The sequence below is a fragment of the Phalangium opilio genome, unplaced genomic scaffold, assembly GCF_054372755.1.
Source record: "Phalangium opilio isolate 3A_F unplaced genomic scaffold, DU_Popi_V2 ptg000209l_1, whole genome shotgun sequence".
NCBI classification, from domain to species: domain Eukaryota; kingdom Metazoa; phylum Arthropoda; class Arachnida; order Opiliones; family Phalangiidae; genus Phalangium; species Phalangium opilio.
In genome coordinates, this window is record NW_028324217.1 from 14,929,482 (window position 1) to 14,942,127 (window position 12,646).

At 36.0% G+C, this 12,646-nt stretch overlaps 1 long non-coding RNA gene across 1 annotated transcript; it reads left to right on the forward strand.

Annotated features, from left to right (window-relative positions):
- Positions 1 to 9,581: 9,581 nt before the first annotated feature.
- On the forward strand, positions 9,582 to 11,807 carry LOC149620797 (uncharacterized). Its single transcript, XR_016375540.1, has 3 exons — positions 9,582 to 9,860; positions 9,918 to 10,271; positions 10,352 to 11,807. It is a non-coding gene; the product is annotated as an uncharacterized LOC149620797 (long non-coding RNA).
- Positions 11,808 to 12,646: the final 839 nt, after the last annotated feature.

Sequence of the window (12,646 nt, forward strand, 5' to 3'; positions counted from 1 at the left end):
GGGATTAATTTTACATTACCACCGTAGGCATACTTCTACTCATTTATACGCTTCTGATTAGTAAAGGTAGAAATCAATTGTTCGATTAAAGGCTATTGAAATTGTCTAGTAATTTTAAACAAGCTGGTTAGTCGGTCTTAAGTGTTACTCCTCATTTTTGGATATTTCCTTGTTTTAGGGGCGAATGTTTGGAAGGCCATATCTCCGTAACAAAATGTTGTACACCCCATGTTCTTTGGTACTTTCCGCTCAGTTTGGTCCCATAAACACGCCCCTTAATTTGTGATGGACTTTTCAGAAACACCCTGTATATAGTTGTTATAGGTTTTTATCTACGTTGTGGAAGACATACTGGCTTTACGATTATGATCTATGAGTGTGTATGTTTTTGGATTGTCTGTGGAGGCTGGATAGATGAAAAGACCTTCTTATCTAGATGTGGTAAGAACTTATTGTACACCAAACGTTGGGCCATCTCGAATATTAAGTTAGCGAGTTAGAAAACATGAATAATGTACTACATTAGCACATACGAAACTAACACGCCCTTCCCACCTCAACCACACCTAGCTAATACGTAAGCTAGCGGTAGCTCTCTTAGATAATACTTCAAACTGACTTTAATGTATAAAGATGGTTTTTTGTGGTTTTTGGACTGGTTGTAGCTTTTTTAATATTCTGTTCAGAGTTTTGAAAAAATTCCACAGAACTACGATTCGGGCCCTTAAAGTGGCTCAAAATTTCAACGAAATCCATCCAATAGTGTATTTCATAAAAATTGAAGTTGCTAAGGGTGGTTTTATCGAGGGGGTAGACACTTGAGAACTCAGGCGTATAATATGTCTTGAACTCAATGCACTGTCAAAGCTGAACTCTTTCGAACTCAGGTGTACTGTACACAGAGATTCTGAGCGTCTACCCCCTCGGGTTTTATTTCAATAGAATTAATCACACCTTTTTACGGAAAGCAGAAAATTTTCTCTTAGCAATAACATAGGAATGTTTTTGAAACAAGATCGACCCAAGGGCTCGTAATAGCAGCCACATCGTACCATACTTAAAAGGAGTACAGAAAATTTGAGTGAATAGCCCCTCGATGCGCTACTGTTTTAAAATTATTACTGATTTTTTTACTTCAGTGAGGATGCGCATCCTTTAACAGTGCTAAAACTAAATACCCATTAAAAGAAGTACAGATAATCAGAGTGAATAGCCCCTCGATGCCTAACAAAAAACTATAATCCCGCCAATCCTTACTTCAATAAATTTACTTATGTTATCCGGGGCGACAAGCTAGTACTTTCTTTTAAAATTCTTCTCGATTTGAGGAGAAATTCTTGCAAATTCAAACAATAAACACCATTCTAAATATAACGTCGGAATTTACTTGCTTTTGCTTCTTAAAAATTACCCTCGATTTCTTTGAATTTTGAAATCGGGGAGCGGGATGATTGAAGGCGTGAAACCCTTATTGTCCACGGGTGACCGGAATTTTAAAGGGAGTTTTAAACCTTCCATTTAAATTAAGGCAATGCTTAAGTCCTCTCTGTAGCTTTAAATATATCGATGAAACGTAAACCACAATTCACGAAGCTTAACCTTACCTGTACAATTAAATGCAATGCTTAAACATACTATTATAATAACCATCCTTTTAAAATACACGAACGAAAAATATCACCTCACCACAATTCTCTCACATTCACTCTCCCTCCCTTCAATGACGAACGAAACATTTTATACTGCCCTTTAACCATTTCTTGGGTTAGATCTTACATGACCATTTCTTTGGGTAACTCTGACCACATTCCAAATCGCGAAAAACCACGACCACCACAGCCACCCCCACCACAGGCTCGCGGGACAAACTAATAGCCTCATCGTATATATACGATGTGGCTAAAAACAAATTGGTTACTCGTGTTTTAGAAAAACTATACGTTTGTTAGTTTTAGGAAAGGTCTTAAATGAAACTTTACACTATAATCTAGGATAATTTTTCGTGTAATTATAAACAATTATTTTTAAGAATGTTTAATGTTAATTTTTCAAAACTACCTCGATTTTTATCACGGATGTGCTATTACACTCGGATAGGTCAGCAGTATCAAGTTCAGCATTTTACAAGGTTAATATTACATATAGTAATTCCAGTAACTCTACTTGATGAGTTTACAATGAAACACCATAACGAAAGTGAATTAAGCTTGAGTAATGCTAGCTTCAACCTGTTAAAATCGTCGAATTTAAGCCGATAAATTTAGTTATAATTAATCCGATCTTGCTTAGTCAAAGATAATCAATAACATGTAATTAATCTAAATAAGAGTGGGGTGGCGTAGCGGTTAGCGCTTTCGCCTCGCAGCAAGAGGATCCCGGGTTCGATCTGAAAATCTGGGAACAAATCCTTCTGCGTAGAGTTTGCAAGTTCTCTTCTTTCTTGTTAAAAGGCGTTTTCCTCCGCGGTCTAACCCTGTTTCTCCTTTCCATCAAAAACTTGCAGAGGTTAACGGTAATAGTTAGCTGTGGCATAGGGGGGGGGCTGTTAAAGGGAGCCACCTGTAAATAAGCCACAGACTTAGTTTGGAAATCCCTTCAGACAAAAGCCTGGATTATTATTATTATTACCAATTAGATGTAATTTATCTAGATTACCGATTACAGAAATTTAGGCTAGAATTCCCATTACTGGCAATTAATCTAAATTGCCGGTGGCTGATAATTTGACCAGATTACCGATGGCCCGTAATTAAGCTAGATCACCGATGGCCCGTAATTAAGCTAGATCACCGATGGCCCGTAATTAAGCTAGATTACCGATGGCTGGTAATTAAGCTAGATTACCGATTTCTGGTAATTAAGCTAGATTACCGATGGCTGGTAATTAAGCTAGATTACCGATTTCTGGTAATTAAGCTAGATTACCGATGGCTGGTAATTAAGCTAGATTACCGATGGCTGGAAATTAAGCTAGATTACCGATGGCTGGTAATTAAGCTAGATTACCGATGGCTGGTAATTAAGCTAGATTACCGATGGCTGGTAATTAAGCTAGATTACCGATGGCTGGTAATTAAGCAAATTAACGCTGGCTGTTAATTAAGCTAGATTACGGCGAGCTTGAGTAATGCCACCTTCAACCTGCTAAAATCGTCGAGTCTAACCCGATAAATTTAGTTATAATTGATCGATTTTTCTAATCCAAAGATTACCGATAACAGGTAACAAATCTAAATTACCAATTAGAGGTAATTTAGCTAGATTTCCGATTACAGAAAATTAGGCTAGAATTCCGATTACTTGATATTAATGTAAATTATCGGTGGCTGGTAACTAAGCTAGATTATCGGTGGCTGGTAATTAAACTAAATTACCGGTGGCTAGATTAGTATATGGCATGTGCACAAGTTTATGACATGTGTTGGTGCAAATGTTTATGACATGTGTTGGTGCAAATGTTTATGACATGTGTTGGTGCACAAGTCTATGAAATCTTTTTGTGGTATAACTAACTACCGCTTCCTCTGATTTGAATGTGAAAATGACGGGATAGCAATTTGAGTTTGACTAGAAGCACTCAGGACTGACAGTTATTTAATAGATGGTTGGTAACTAATTTACGCACAATGGCGTAAAACCTTTATTCTCCTAAGGTATCTGAACAATTTTAATTAATAGTAAGACTGAAGTTACAGATATTAAGAAGAAGTGTCTTTGTAGACAAAGACGGGAAAGTGTGAAAGATGAGTCTAGAATATTATTTGCCTGACGTAGCAGATATTCAAATTTTTACTTTTGAACACACGATCATAAAACATCAATTATTTGAAAAAAATCGTATCTTAGTTTTTTGACCAAATTTTCTTAGCCTTAAATATTTTTCAACATGATTTACAAAAGTAATTCGCTCTAAATAGTAGTTCTAGAAAAATGGCATCTTCAAAAATTATTTAAGTGGGACTGGCTTGATACTAGGTTTTACTTAATTATATATTTTAAAATTGTAAATATTGCGATGCGGGAAATTACAAAGGGCGTTTGACTGTTACGTAGTTATTAGTGTCAAAAGGATCTTTAGATAGTTCTTTTGGGAGCTATACATCAAGTTAATTTTGATACTTCCAAAATTTTAAAATTAACGAACACGATTTGTTAACTTTTCATACGGTTTTTTTTATCATCTATCAACGATTTTCTGTCCATTTTATTCTCCTTATAGGGCCGAATACTCAAACCTAGTCGTAAATTTTTCATAGAAAATATAATGCATACGCGTACTATTTTTTAAAATGATGCACCTGTTTCGTGATTAAATAAAAGTAATTTTGGTAAAAAAAACTAAGATAAGAATTTTTTTCAGATAATTGATATTTTATGATCGTGTTTTCAAAAGTAAAAATTTGAATATTTGTCACTTCAGACAATTAATTTTCTACACTTATCTTTCACACTTTCCCGTCTTTGTCTACAAGTCAGTTTTTATTAATATGTCTAGAACTGAACTAAATTAAGTTATAATTTGGCTTATGTTTCTTAAATTCAACATAATAATAATAATAATAATAATGAAATGAAATGAAATGAAATAGATTTTTAATGTCTATATAAAAAAAACTATACAAGTAGTTCACGAGAATATAGACAGACATCAAAAGATAGCAATACAATATAATTACAGAAAATACACTTTTTACATATATACATGGGATTGAGATAAACTTTGCACTAGCGTATATTTTTAATCGGTACGGAAAATATATCTATTGTCTGGGAATATTTATTATACGTTTTCTGAATTCGAGTAATTGGATTAAGAACTTTCATAGGTACATAAAAAGTCACGGTATGACGGAGAGAATTTGGAATTAAAAAGTTAAGTTTTGCGAGTAAGTCGCTTAATTTAATCTTATTATTAATTAATTTTGAAAGAAATTTAATATCAATAATTTCAAGTAAGTGGGCTAAAGATGGAAGGCCAAGCCTAATTAGTAACAATTGATAATCGTAAGCGAGATTTCGCAAGAAGAACGTATGGGTGTATAATATAAATTTCCGTTGTACCGATTCTACTCTTTGTCGTAAATAGGAACTACAGCCACTCCATGCCAATGAACCGTAAACAAGTCGAGAACGTACTAGACTGAGGTAGAGCAGTTTAAAATGTTTTAACGATCTTAGAGATCGACATAGTTTTAAGGAAACGCCTAAAGTTCGGCGACAGCGATTAACTGTAATCGCCACGTGCTCATGAAAAAGCAAGGCACGATCAAAATTAACGCCAAGATCATTCACCTGTAATTTTTGAGGGATAGTAGTATTTGCAATGGTGTATGTATTACAGATTTCTCTGCCCACTCTCCTCGTGAAGGTCACCTGAGTCGATTTGGTAGGGTTAATTGGCAGGTTATTGGCGTCACACCATAAAGCAATAGCGTGCAAGTCACTTTGGAGTTTAGTGCAATCTTCGCGAGAGGTAATAGTTTTACAGATTTTATGGTCATCCGCGAACGCGATTAGCATGGAGGATTGAACTGAATATTGTAGGTCATATATATATATATTGAACAATAAAGGGCCCAAGGATGAACCCTGTGGCACACCGCAAGTTATAGGGTAAGTAAAAGAGCTTAAGACACCATTACATTTAATCATGTTAGTTCGCTCACTCAAGTATGAGCGAAACCACCCAATAAGTTCACTGCCTACTCCCAAGATTCGCATCTTATCCAATAGATAAGGATGCGAAACACGGTCGAAAGCTTTAGCCAGGTCGAGATAGATGACGTCGACCTGGCCACGATTTTCCACCAACGGGGCTACGTAATTCATGAACACAGCATGATTCGTGTCCACACTCCTACCCGGTACAAAGCCATGTTGACTTTCAAATGGAAAAGCACTGAACCACACTTGCAGTTTAGCATGTACGAGCATGTCAAATAATTTAGCAAGGGTGCATAAGAGAGAAATTGGACGATAATTTTTAACGTCGCATGCAGAGCCCGATTTATAAATGGGGGAAACCACCGCTTGTTTCCAAATAGTGGGAAAGATCTTTGTACTTAACGATAAATTATAAATATGAGCAAGTGCTGGCAGTAATATGTCGCCGCAACCCTTTATAATAAAAGCCGGTATCCTATCTGTACCTGTAGACAACTTATTGGGCAGCTTTAAGATTGCTTTGTAGATGTCATTTTGTGTGAAAATAATTGAGGACAACGGGTGATGTTCAGTATTGGACGAGTCATAAATGTAACGATCATGGGAAGGCGTGTTATCAATTGAAATACGCGAGAAATGATCACCGAAATGAGTGGCAAGTCTGTCTGTGTCAGTAATCATTTCGTTATTAATCTTGAGGGAGATATGATGCGTCTTATTCTTAATGTTCCCATTGACGAAACTCCAAAATTTCTTAGGGTGGGCCAATGCTTCCTCACAAACACGTTTACTCTCAATATTTCTGTCACGCTTTGCAAATCGTCTAACTAAAGCCCTTTGTTTTTTATAATTTATAAAATCAGGTAGGAAAGCAGAACGCTTATATTTTCCAAAGTAGTACTTCTTTCTACGTATAGCAGAACGCAATTCAGAGGAATACCACTTAGGAAACGCAGACGAACTATTACCAATCTGCATAGGTATGGCAGCATCCATAGCGCACTTTAAATAACGTGTTAATATGGTAGCGCAAAAATTAACATCCTGGGAATTTAAAATGGTCAGCCAATTGGAATCGCGCAAAGTGGTGTAGAGTTGGTAATAGTTCCCTTTCGTAAACTTATAAAATTTTTCCGGCTTGTTAGGCTGAGGACATGACGGAATCGCATACTCTACCAGAAAGGGAGGATGAAAGGCATCCGGGGCAACAAAAGGATCACACAATGATAAAATATCTAAGTTATTAACATTGGCTAGGCATAAGTCCAAAATATTATCACAAGAGTTCTTTAACTCGTTAAATTGCCTGAGGTTATAATAGTAACATATTTCAAATATGTGACGCGCCTTATTTACAGTAGGGGTGGTGCAGCCCAGAGTGTCGTTAGTCGCCCAGTGCACACCAGGTAAATTATAGTCACCAAGAAGCAATAAATTAGTATCCTGGTCTGGTAAGTCCTGGAGAAGTCGTTGCCTAAACGTGGAGTAATTAGCGTCATTGGCCGATGGGGGAAAATAGACCGTACCGATCAAGAGGAACTCGTCGGAGCGCAACTTAACTTGCGCAAAGACGCATTCCGCGACGCCCTCAAGATCATGCCGCCTTATACTAACTAGTGACTTCTTAACGGCAATTAAGGCGCCACCACCCCGAACGTTTTTATATTCAAGATCCGGTCTATCTGCTCTATATACAATATAAGTATCAGGAAAATAGTTGGCATTAAAGTGTTCATGGTTAAACCATGTCTCTGTTAAACATATAATGTCAAAGTCAAGAGAAATCGCATTATAATAATAATAATAATAATAATAATAATAATAATAATAATAATAATAATAATAATAATAATAATAATAATAATAATAATAATAATAATAATAATAATAATAATAATAATAATAATAATAATAATAATAATAATAATAATAATAATAATAATAATAATAATAATAATAATAATAATAATAATAATAATAATAATAATAATAATTGAATTGAATTGAAAGTGTTGTTTATTGTGCAATGAAAAATGTTTTTACACACACGAGATCATGCACATTCCGAACAGTATAGTCAAATGAAAAAAAACGGAATTGTATTAGATAAAGCACACATGGACTTACGGTAATTGACAATTATTATACAATTTATACAAATGATGTTATAAAGAATTTATACAAATGATGTTATAATGAATCTCAAAACAATGTAAAAATCAATTTATATCCTGAAGACGAGCATTGAAAAGGTCGAATTTTTCACTTAATAGATTGCACGATCTTTGCATCCTATTGATTGGAATTAAACTAGCTCCTTTAACGTAAAAAGTGTCCGAGTTACGTCTGAATAATCGTGGGATGTTAAAGTTTAACTTAGCCAGAAGGGCCGAAAGAGGGATATAATTATGTACTAATTTAAATATAAATTTGAAATCTAAAACATTACATAAGTAGTTAATAGTGGGAATGCCGAGCATAATAAGGATGTCTTCGTAATTATAATTAATGTTTGGCAAAAAATTTCTAAAACAGTACTCAACGAATTTTCGTTGAACGCCCTCTATTTTTACACGCAGGTAGGCACTGCATCCCCCCCAAGCTATCCAGCCAAATAATACTCGGGACCTCACTAGGCTTAAGTAAAGAAGTCGAAAATGCTTTAAAGAGTTAAGCTTTTTGGTCAATTTGTAGGACACGGCTAGGGTGCGCCGACAGCGGTTCACACAGCTATGTATATGCTCAGAAAAATAGAGTTGCTGATCAAAAATTACGCCTAGATCTTTTACTAAATTTTTGCGCGGAATAGTAGACCCGCCAAGTTTGTAAGTGGTTAATACTTTGCGGCAAATCCGTCTAGTGAAGGTCACGTGGACCGATTTAGCTGGATTTATGGGAAGGTTGTTTTTAGTGCACCAGTCGGATTTGCCGCAAAGTATTAACCACTTACAAACTTGGCGGGTCTACTATTCCGCGCAAAAATTTAGTAAAAGATCTAGGCGTAATTTTTGATCAGCAACTCTATTTTTCTGAGCATATACATAGCTGTGTGAACCGCTGTCGGCGCACCCTAGCCGTGTCCTACAAATTGACCAAAAAGCTTAACTCTTTAAAGCATTTTCGACTTCTTTACTTAAGCCTAGTGAGGTCCCGAGTATTATTTGGCTGGATAGCTTGGGGGGGATGCAGTGCCTACCTGCGTGTAAAAATAGAGGGCGTTCAACGAAAATTCGTTGAGTACTGTTTTAGAAATTTTTTGCCAAACATTAATTATAATTACGAAGACATCCTTATTATGCTCGGCATTCCCACTATTAACTACTTATGTAATGTTTTAGATTTCAAATTTATATTTAAATTAGTACATAATTATATCCCTCTTTCGGCCCTTCTGGCTAAGTTAAACTTTAACATCCCACGATTATTCAGACGTAACTCGGACACTTTTTACGTTAAAGGAGCTAGTTTAATTCCAATCAATAGGATGCAAAGATCGTGCAATCTATTAAGTGAAAAATTCGACCTTTTCAATGCTCGTCTTCAGGATATAAATTGATTTTTACATTGTTTTGAGATTCATTATAACATCATTTGTATAAATTCTTTATAACATCATTTGTATAAATTGTATAATAATTGTCAATTACCGTAAGTCCATGTGTGCTTTATCTAATACAATTCCGTTTTTTTTCATTTGACTATACTGTTCGGAATGTGCATGATCTCGTGTGTGTAAAAACATTTTTCATTGCACAATAAACAACACTTTCAATTCAATTCAATTATTATTATTATTATTATTATTATTATTATTATTATTATTATTATTATTATTATTATTATTATTATTATTATTATTATTATTATTATTATTATTATTATTATTATTATTATTATTATTATTATTATTCATAATAATGAATGAAATTGATTTTTATTGTGCATAAAAAAAACTATACAAGTAGTTCACTAGATTATGCACAGTAGAGTGTTGAATACAATTACAGGATATTTACATTTTTACATAATAATTACAAAAACTATGTTGGCTAACAGATTTGTTTAAGTTTCATTGAAAAGATATCGAACTGGTTAGAAAAATTGTTATAAGTTTTTTGCATACGATAGATTGGATTTAGATCTTTACAAGGCACATGAAAAGTTACGTTTTTACGAAGACGAAGGGGAACCAAAAAGTTTAGTTTAGCAAGTAGCTCACTCAATGTAATTTGATCATGAATTAATTTATGCAGGAATTTAATGTCTATCATTGATAAGTGATAGTCTATGGACGGAAGGCCCAAGTGATTTAATAAATTAAGATAGTCGTAATCTAGATTACGCAAGAAGAATGTATGGACATATGAAACAAATTTACGCTGAACGGCCTCTATGCATTTCCGTAGGTAAGTACTACAGCCACTCCAAGCTATCGAACCGTATACAAGACGTGAGCGGACAAGACTGAGGTAGAGCAGTCGGAAGTGTTTAAGGGATTTGAGGGGCCTACATAGTTTTAAAGCCACTCCCAATGTCCTACGGCAACGATTTACGGTACAGGTTACCTGCTCCCGAAAAAGCAAGGCACTGTCGAATATAACACCGAGGTCGGTTACCCTTAACACTCGAGGAATGGGAGAGTTCCCAACCTTATAAAGAAAGCATATTTTTCTACCTATGCGCCTAGTGAAAGCGACCTGTTGGGACTTAGTAGGATTGACAGGCAAATTATTCCTGTCGCACCACGCCGTTATTACGTTTAAATCAGCTTGGAGAGCCGCGCAGTCATCAGAGGAATTAATTATTTTACAGACCTTATGGTCATCCGCAAAGGCTATTAATGTTGAGTATTTAATTAAATATTGCAATTCGTATACGTATAAGTTAAATAACAAAGGGCCAAGAGATGAACCCTGTGGAACCCCGCAATTGACCTTGTACTCAACGGAGGTGAGTGCACCATTACACTTAATACGGTTAATTCTTTGGTGTAAATAGGAACTAAACCAACCAAGAAGCTCACCGCCAACACCCAATATGCGCATTTTATCCAGTAAATAGTCATGGGAAACACGATCAAAAGCCTTGGCCAAGTCGAGATATATGACATCGACTTGACCACGACTTTCGACCTCCGGTGCCACGTAGTCCATGAATGCCGCATGGTTCGTGTCAACACTCCTTCCCGGTACGAAACCATGCTGACAATCATTTGGAAAGGTATTAAACCACTCCTGTAATTTAGTATGTACAAGCATATCGAATAGCTTGGCAAGTGTGGATAATAAAGATATGGGACGATAATTTTTAACGTCACAAGCTGCGCCAGATTTAAATACAGGGGTAACCGCCGCTTCTTTCCAAATGGTAGGGAATGTCTGTTTCGTTATAGATAAGTTATAAATATGGGCAAGCGGCTGTAGTAAGAGGTCATGGCAACCTTTTAAAATAAAGGCTGGTATACCATCCGTGCCGGTGGACTTTTTGTTGGGGAGTTTGGTAATAGCACTATTAATGTCGTTATGCGTAAAAAACATCGAGGATAATGCGTTATGCCTGATAGAAGATGAGTCATAATCATAGCGACTATTGAATGGAGTACTATTTACCGATATTCGAGAGAAATGGTCCCCGAAATGAGATGCAAGCAACTCAGGATCAGTTACCATTTCCTTGTCAATTTTCAGGGAGATGCGATGGGAAACATCTTTGATGTTACCGTTAACAAAGTTCCAGAATTTCTTAGGATGAGTTAGTGCGTCACGACAGACACGTTTACCCTCGAAGTTTTTATCACGCTTTGAAAATTGTCTTACTAGTGCCCGTTGTTTTTTATAGTTAATAAAATCAGGCAGGAAGGCTGTACGCTTATATTTCTTAAAGTAGTATTTCTTGCGACAAATGGCAGAACGCAACTCAGAAGAGTACCATTTCGGAAATGAAGAGGTTCGATTACCGACCTGGATAGGTATGGCAGCATCCATAGCGCGCTTAATATAGAGTGTCAACAATTCAGCGCAATTATTAACATCTTGGCAATTTAATATGGATAGCCAATCGCAGTCGCGCAAGGTATTGTAGAGGTGAAAATAGTTCCCATTCATGAATTTATATGATGAGTTCAGTATGAGGGGTGGTGGACACAAGGGAATCGGATAATTAACGAGAAAGGGAGGATGATAGGCATCCGGGTTAACATAAGGTTCACTTAAAGATAAAATATCTAAGTCATTAACATTAGCTAAGCATAAGTCCAAAACATTATCACAAGAGTTTCTTAAGTCATTAAATTGCCTAAGATTATAGAAATAACATATCTCGAAAATATGACGCGCTTTTTTAGTAGTAAGGGTGGTGCAGCCCAGAGTGTCATTAGTGGTCCAGTGCACACCTGGTAAATTAAAATCTCCAAGGAGTAATAAATTGGTGTCCTGGTCAGGTAAGTCTTTGAGAAGGCGTTGTTTAAACGTATAATAAATGGTGTCATTGGAAGAAGGGGGAAAATAGACAGCGCCGATTAAGAGGGACTCGTCGGAACGCAACTTAACTTGTGCAAAGACGCATTCCGCGACGCCCTCAAGATCATGCCGCCTAATACTAACGATTGATTTCTTAATAGCAATTAGAGCGCCACCACCCCTAACATTCTTATAATCAATATCTGGTCTATCAGCTCTATATACAAGGTAAGTATCCGGAAAATAGTTCGAATTAAAGTGTTCATTGTTAAACCATGTTTCCGTAAGACAAATAATGTCAAAGTCCAACGATATGGCATTAGCCATAAATTCACTAGCCTTTGTTCGTAATCCGCGCACATTCTGGTAAGCTATTGATATCGGCATTATTACTAGTTTGTTTGAGGCGGTGGAGTAAGCTCGCTACTGTGTTTGTAGGCATCACGGAGTGGCCCGCCAAAGTCCGCGATGAGACAATCCACTGGCCATATGTCAGGATCAGAAAGTCTTGTGAATTCATCTTC